Raw genomic sequence first — 8,822 nt, 5'->3', positions numbered from 1 at the left:
CTTATGTGTTTTTAACACTTAAACTCTGATTAATTTTTAATTATAACATTATCTTAGGTAGACCAATAAGCTTTTCTATTTCACACACACACACAAAAAAAAGATACCTGTGACAGGACAACAAAATGTAGAATTGGAGATGGCTTTCCTGAAATATGTTATGTCAACATTAGTAAGGTTGTGCCCTACATTTTCCAGAACATTTCCTGTTCTTTTATGCTTTCATGTTTAAAATTCACTAATAACCTCATTTGCATGAGATTCAGAAGGCCTCAGTTTTTGAACCATAGGGCACAGAGAGACAGATGCATAGACGTTTTATATATACCTGCTTCCAACCCATTGTCATTATTTGTCCTGCCAGTCAAGAGTGTCCTAAATGCCACTAGCAGCTACATGACTTCCAGTTTCTCAGAACTGTAGGTTTCCACAGATGCCTCCACAAGATCCACAGCAAAGATCTGTCCTTTTGGCGTTTTCTAAAAGCCCTCAAGTGTCCACCAAACAACAAATTCAGACTGTTGTGTTTAAGAATGTTCTCTGAAACGCTGACTTCTCTAGACTGTACTTGTATAAGGTCTAAGTCGCAAAGTAAACAACTCATTCTGTTACTATTGCTAGTGACTATGTGTTCCTAGACACACAGACAGCTACAGAGGTGCTGTCAAGAAGTACATGGAGTCTGGTGCAGTGACTGCTCTGACTCAGTCCTTCCTCACATCAGGCAGACTGGATATTTTCAGTTACAGCTGAACATAAGTCCTTAGGACATTGTCAGTTATGTTTGTATGTGATTTAAAACAGTGTTCACTGTCGGTTTTTTGGTGTGTTTTTTTTTTTGGTTTATTTTGGTCAAAAGCTTCTATAGATGTTTCTTAGAAATTTTTTCAACTGTTTCAAACAGCTTATGTTCTAACAAATATATGTTACACTTACTGACAGGATGTATTAATAAAACATCCCATTGCAATTGTGGATTTTAGGTCAATTTGTGATTGTCAAGTTAATCATACATTTTAAATCAGTGTTATGTATTTTTTCCTCAGGCAAGTTTTTATTTTTATTTTCCTATAGTTAAAAATGTTTGTGATTAAACTAACCTCTCATTCATTCTTTAATAAAACCTTATATCATGGCTTTGTTGGTGCCTTCTTGCCAAAAACTGTAGGATCACATCTGTACTAAAGAAAGCGGTGTAATGAATTGTGATAAGGATGACCACATACCATACATGATAATGGGTTGCATCAGTAAGAGATCTTATGCAGTTTGGGCTTGTGGTAAGTGATGGGATAGGTATTCCAGGAAGGGAAATGTTCCTGTGTATTGGATACTCTGAGGAGGAAAACTAAATTCTGTCTTTGGTAATCATATTAGTTCTTACCTAAACATGGGAATATTCCCTATAGTATATGGGACACTTTCATATAGAGTACCTCAGTTAAAATGTATAGTCGCTTGCTCTTTAGCAAACTTTATAATATCAACTGACCTTTTGGATTCAGATAAATCAGTGGTTCTCAACCTGTGGGTCCCGACCCCTTTGGGGGTCGAACGACCCTTTCACAGGGGTTGCCTAAGACCATCGGAAAACACATATATAATTACATATTGTTTTTCTGATTAATCACTATGCTTTAATTATGTTCAATTTGTAACAAATTGAAAACACATCCTGCATATCAGATATTTACATTACCATTCATAACAGTAGCAAAATTACAGTTAAGAAGTAGGAACAAGCCGAAACCGGTTTGGCTCAGTGGATAGAGCGTTGGCCTGCGGACTGAGAGGTCCCAGGTTCGATTCCGGTCAAGGGCATGTACCTGGGTTGCGGGCATATCCCCAGTAAGGAGATGTGCAGGAGGCAGCTGATCCATGATTCTCTCTCATCGATGTTTCTGGCTCTCTGTCTCTCTCCCTTCCTCTCTGTAAAAAATCAATAAAATATATTAAAAAAAAAAAAAAAGAAGTAGGAACAAAAATAATTTTGTGGCCGAAACCGGTTTGGCTCAGTGGATAGAGCGTCAGCCTGCGGACTGAAAGGTCCCAGGTTCGATTCCGGTCAAGGGCGTGTACCTTGATTGCGGGCACATCCCCAGTAGGAGATGTGCAGGAGGCGGCTGATCGATGTTTCTCTCCCATCGATGTTTCTAACTATCTCTCTCCCTTCTTCCCTGTAAAAAATCAATAAAATATATTTTTAAAAAAATTATTTTAAAAAAAAATAATTTTGTGGTTGGGGCTCACCACGACATGAGGAATGTATTAAAGGGTCACAGCAACACAAACCTAGCAAGAAAGAAAGATAAGGTCCCTATTCCATTTGAGCCTTTTTTGTTCAGAAACTATGGATGGTCTTGATGCAGTTTTTTAACATTCCTCTCCTGTCAGGCACTAGACTTAAAATACCCACCATTTTTTGTACAGCCACTATGGAAAACAGTATAAAGATTCCTCCAAAAACTAAAATGGAACTATCATATGATCCAGCAATCCCATTTCTGGATATATGAAGAAAATAAAAACAAAAAATATATACATGGACCCTATGTTCATTGCAGCATTATCCTATATAATAAAAGGGTAATATGCAAATAGACCAAATGGCAGGACCAATCAAAACATAATATGCTAGCCCTAACCAGTTTGGCTCAGTGGATAGAGCGTCGGCCTGTGGACTGAAGGGTCCCAGGTTCGATTCTGTTCAAGGGCATGTACCTTGGTTGCGGACACGTCCCCAGTCGGGAGCGTGCAGGAGGCAGCTGAATCGATGTTTCTCATCAATGTTTCTAACTATCCCTCTCCCTTCCTCTCTGTAAAAAAATCAATAAAATATATTTTAAAAAAAATATGCTAAGGCTGCTCAACCACTCGCTATGATGTGCCCTGACCACCAGGGGACAGTCAACCAGTCGCTATGATGTGCACTGACCACTGGGGGGTACATGCTCCGACCAGTAGGTTAGCTTGCTGCTGGGGTCCAGCTGATTGGGACTGAGCAAGATGGGCCAGACACACCCTGGAGCCCCCCCCACAGTCCCTCCCTGGCCTGATCGTGCACCGGTGGGGTCCCTCAGCCTGGCCTGCGCCTTCTCCCAATCTGGGACCCCTCAGGGGATGTCAGAGAGCCAGTTTCAGCCCAATCCCGCAGGCCACTCCCCTTGGGAGGGCGCCAGATGCAGGGCTCATGGCTGGTGAGAGATGCGAGCCTCTCTTGATCGGGACTAATTGGGCGTGAACCCATGGCAGTCACAGTGGGGCCAGGATGAGCAGGAGCAGCAGGTAGGAGCTGCAGGCAGCGTTGGACTGCAGGTTTCGGCCTGATCCCTGCAGGCCACCCAGAGGGACCCCACCCATGCACAAATTCATGCACCGGGCCTCTACTTTATAGTCAAGACATGGAAACAACCCAAGTGTCCATTTGATAGATGAGTGGATAAAGAAGTGGTGCATATATACAATGGAATATTACCAATGAAAATGAATGAAATCTTGCCATTTGCAACAACAATGGACCTAGAGAGTATTATGCTAAGTGATATAAGTCAGACAAAGAAAGATAAATATATGGTTTCACTTACATGTTGAATCTAAAAACAATGAGATTAAACTGATGTTTGATAGAAGAGGAGTGGGGGAATGGGTGAAAAGAAGGTGAAGGGAAATATAGTTAATATGATAAATTTGCATGGTGATAAATGATTACTAGGCTTAGTGTGGTGATCACATTGTAAGCTATATAAATATTGTACACCTAAAACTAATACAACATTGTATGCCAACACTTTGGGTATATAAGGAAATAATGCTTTGAAGAAAACAGTAACGTGAGGTAATAGACGGCTGGATATGTGTGTGTCTCTCTTCTCTATAAAGGGTCAGGGCCTCAGTGAGTGAGAATGTCCTTATTGATCATTTTTACTTCCACCATCTAATTCATTTTAAACACTGAGGAGAAATTACTCCAGTGCAGATGTCAACAGTGGGGAGCAATATAGGCAGTTGATGGCTGTGGTTAACAGTAATGGTTTCAATAAAGGTATAGATGTGGTTAAAAGTTTTATTGCATGCCCAGCCAGAGTGGCTCAGTGGTTCAGCGTCAACCTATGAACCAGATCATGGTTCGATTCCCAGTCAGGGCACATGCCCAGGTTGCAGGCTCAATCCCCAGTGTGGGGTGTGCAGGAGGCAGCCGATCAATGATTCTCTCTCATCATTGATGTTCCTATGCCTCTCCCTTGCCCTTCCTCTCTGAAATCAATTTTTTTAAAAATTAATAAAAGTTTCATTGCACGTAATAGTAATCACAAGTTTAGACATGGGTGATCTGAGACAAGACTTCCTATTGCTTTGGGCCACAAGTATTTGCCCTTTTTTCCCATTATCATTTTGCTGCTACACAGACTGCACGAGGGGAGGGTTCTGGTCATCCACACAGCTGTAGCCCATCATGGGTTTTCCTGTGTAGAGTGATACTCAAGTCCAATGTAATTTTCTGGTTAAAACGCCAAAAAGGTCAATAGGACTTTAAAGGGCAGTAATCAAAGGAATGGTTGAGGTAAGCTGCAGACAGTGAGTGCATAATCTTGAGTAACACCTTATTTAATGGAAAAGGGGTGTTTGACCACCTCAAAATGAGACTTTTCTCATGTCTTTCATAAGAGGAGACCTGGAAGCTTTTTGTTTCAATGGCCCACAAAGTTATAAAGTCCATTTTGCTGTTCACAGGACTCCTTTCCATATTCTTAGACTTCCAGCACCCCTTATGGAAGGGGGGTGGTGGATATTGCCAGCTTTGTGTTTTATTGAAGAGCAAAGGAAATCCAAACTTTCCCCATTTTTCCAGTGATGTTTTCTTTGCATGGTATAGCTTATGTGATTTCATAATTATTTGTCTCAGTTGTTTTGCCTCCTTCCAATCATTCGTCTCGTCTTACAAATGAAAGGTAAAAGCAGGGAGAACTAGGCCGTACCAAACTCATGTCGCTCAGAATAATGGCATCTCTTTTATTTTTTTTTAATATATTTTATTGATTTCCACAGAGAGGAAGGGAGATAGAGAGTCAGAAACATCGATGAGAGAGAAACATCGATCAGCCGCCTCCTGCACACTCCCCACTGGGGATGTGCCCGCAACCCAGGTACATGCCTTTGACCGGAATCGAACCTGGGACCTTTCAGTCTGCAGGCCGACGCTCTATCCACTGAGCCAAACCGGTTTCGGCGCATCTGTGTTTTAAAGGCCTGCACTACCTCTGCTGGGCACTGTCAAAAATTTTAGGGATTCCAAGATGGTGGTGGAACAGGTGGAAGCTACACTGGCCTTCTCCCAAAGCCCAACTGGAATCTCAACTAAAATACAGAAAAACCATCCTGAATAACCAATAGAAGAATCTGGAAAGAAGCCTTATAACCAAGTACTTAAAGAGAAGGCCACATTGAGACTGGCAGGATCGGCGGAAGTAAGAGAGGGCTGGCCAGGCCCCCACAGGCAGCCGCTGAAGTTCCAGAGGGACATCTCAGCTGTGGAGGGGTCCCCCTGAGAAGTCTGGGGTCTAGACTCTAAGCTGGGCACCCCCACTCAGAGCACCAGAACAGGGAGTTAGCCACATGACATCTGGCTGTAAACAGCAGAGGGGCTTCTGCCTGCCAGTGAGAGATGGCGAGAAACGCATGCACCCTCTTAAAGGGCCCACACACAAAATTTCGTTTGCAGTCACTCAGCTTGGGTTCTGGTAGAGTGAGGGCAGAGTGGACCACAGCTGCGTGAGGAGAGTCTGGGGTTGGTGGCTCTGGGGGGAGAGCTGAGGGACAGCCAAATCCCTGTGCTGTCATTCCCCCATTCTACCAAAGCCATCTTTCTCAGACAGCTTTCCCATCTGCAGTATTAGCCTGGGGGACGCAACAGTCCCACCCATTGGAAACTCTCTTGCCCCACCCTATCGGGCTTTTGCCCAGCTGAGGACTACAGCCAGACTCAATAAGTGACTGAGACTAACAGAAGGCGAGGATCAATAGTCACTTTAAATGTAAATGGCTAAGAAAACAAAACCCATGTATACACTGTCTTCAAGAGACCCACCTCAGAAGGAAAGATACCGACTAAAAGTAAAGGGATGGAAATGATATTTCATGCAAATAGAAAGAAAAAAAAGCTGGGGTAGCAATATTTATATCTGAAAAAAAATAGACTTTAAAACCAAGGCTATAGTGTATTTATAATAATAAAAGCGTAATATGCTAACTAGACCAGACAACCTTCCGGATAAAGCTGGGACTGCCCAGGTCCCAGGTGCCTGCCGGCAGAGAGAGGGAAGCCGAGGTCCCCGGTGCCAGAAGGAAGCCGGAGGAAGGCAGGCCTACTCTTGCACAAGTTTCGTGCATCAGGCCTCTAGTCAGTACATAATGATAAAGGGATCAATCCAACAAGAAGAGATGACCCTTGTAAACATTTATGCACCCAACATAGGAGCACCTAAATATGTAAAGCAAATCTTGATGAACATAAAGGGAGAGACTAACAGTAATACAGTTCTAGTAGGAGATTTTAACACCCATTGACATCAATGTATATATCTTCCAGACAGAAAAACCAACAAAGAGATGGTGGCCTTAAATGACACACTGGATCAAATGGATTTAATTGATAATCTTCAGAGCATTCCACCCCAAAGCAGATGACTATGCATTCTTTTCAAATGCACATGGAATGTTTTCTAGGATAGACCACATGTTAGGACACAAAACAAATCTCAGTAAATTTAAGATTGAAATCATATTGCCCTAACCGGTTTGGCTCAGTGGATAGAGCATCGGCCTACGGACTGAAAGGTCCCAGGTTCGATTCCGGTCAAGGGCACATACCTTGGTTGCGGGCACATTCCCAGTAGGGGGTGTGCAGGAGGCAGCTGGTCGATGTTTCTCTCTCATTGATGTTTCTAACTCTCTATCCATCTCCCTTCCTCTCTGTAAAAAATCAAAATATGTTTTAAAAAAAAAGATTGAAATCATATCAAGCATCTTCCTCTGACGATAATGCTACCAAACTTGAAATCAATCACAAGAAAACTGAAAAGCACAAAAACATGGACGCTGAACAATATGTTACTAAACAATGAATTGGGTTAACAATGAGATCGAGGAAGAGAAAAAAATACCTTGAAACCAATGAACACAACAACCCAAAATCTGCCGGACAGAGGGAAAGCAGTCGTAAGAGGAAACTCCATAGTCTGACAGGCCTACCTCAAGAAACAAGAAAAAGCTCAAAGAAACAATGTAGTTTTATACTTAAAGGAACTTGAAAAAACAATAAACAAAGCCCACAGTGAGTAGAAGGAAGGAAATAATAAAGATCAGAACAGAAATAAATGAAATACAGTCTCAAAAGCAATACTGTACAAAAGATCAATGAAACCAAGAGCTGGTTCTTTGAAAAGATAAACAAGATTGGCAAACCTTTAACCACAGTCATCAAGAAAAAAGAGAGGCCCCAAATAAATAAAATCAGATATTTAAAAAAAAAAAAAAAAAAAAAGCCGAAACCGGTTTGGCTCAGTGGATAGAGCGTCGGCCTGCGGACTGAAAGGTCCCAGGTTCGATTCCGGTCAAGGGCATGTACCTGGGTTGCGGGCATATCCCCAGTAGGAGATGTGCAGGAGGCAGCTGATTGATGTTTCTCTCTCATCGATGTTTCTAACTATCTCTCTCCCTTCCTCTCTGTAAAAAATCAATAAAATATATTTAAAAAAAAAAAATCAGATATGAAAGAGAAGTAACAACTGACACCAAAGAAATACAAAGGACTGTAAGAAAATATTGTGAACAACCAAATGCCAACAAATTGGGCAGTCTGGAAGAGATGGATAAATTCCGCCCTAGCCAGTTTGGCTCAGTGGATAGAGTGTCGACCTGCAGAACAAAGGGTCCCAGATTCAGTTCCAGTCAAGGGCATGTGCTTCAGTTGCAGGCTCCTCCTCAGCCCAGAGCCCTGGTCAGGACGAGTGCAGGAGGCAACCAATCGATGTGTTTCTCTCATATCAATGTTTCTGTCTTTCCTTCTCTCTTCCACTCTCTCTAAAACTCAATGGAAAAATATCCTCAGTGGTTGAACATAGGCCTATGAACCAGGAGTTCACCGTTCAATTCCTGGTCAGGGCACATGCCCAGTTGCAGGCTCCATCCCCAGTGTGGGGCGTGTAGGAGGTAGCGGATTAATGATTCTTTCTCATCATTGATGTTTCTGTCTCTCTCTCCCTTCATCTCTGAAATCAATAAAAATATATTTTTTAATAAAAGATCATATACCATGATCAAGTGGGATTTATTATGGGGGTGCAAGGTTAGCACAATATCCGCAAAACATAAATGTGATATACCACATATACAAATTAAAGGATAGAAACCACATGATCTTAATTGCTGTAATTTCATCATAAATTCTGATATATGAAAGGACATGTCTCCTCTCCTAGCTTCTTTAGATATATCCTGATTATTGTTGGCCCTTCACATATTATGTAAGAGATCAACCAAAGGACTTGTATGCATGCATATGAGCATAACCAATGGACACAGAAAGCAGTGGGGTGAGGGCATGTGCTGGAGGGTGGGGGCAGCCGGTAAGAGGTCAATGGGGGGAAAAGGAGACTTATGTAATACTTTAAACAATAAAGAATTTAAATTAAAAAAAAAATGATCATATCAACAGATGCAGAACAAGCATTTGATAAAGTCCAGCAGCTATTTATGATTAAAAACTCTCAGCAAAGTGGGAATAGACGCAGTGGCCCTTTAAATACAGTTCCTCATGTTGTGAC

The sequence above is a fragment of the Myotis myotis genome, unplaced genomic scaffold (genome assembly GCF_014108235.1).
Source record: "Myotis myotis isolate mMyoMyo1 unplaced genomic scaffold, mMyoMyo1.p scaffold_m19_p_32, whole genome shotgun sequence".
NCBI lineage: Eukaryota > Metazoa > Chordata > Mammalia > Chiroptera > Vespertilionidae > Myotis > Myotis myotis.
Note: the sequence above shows the minus strand (reverse complement) of the source record.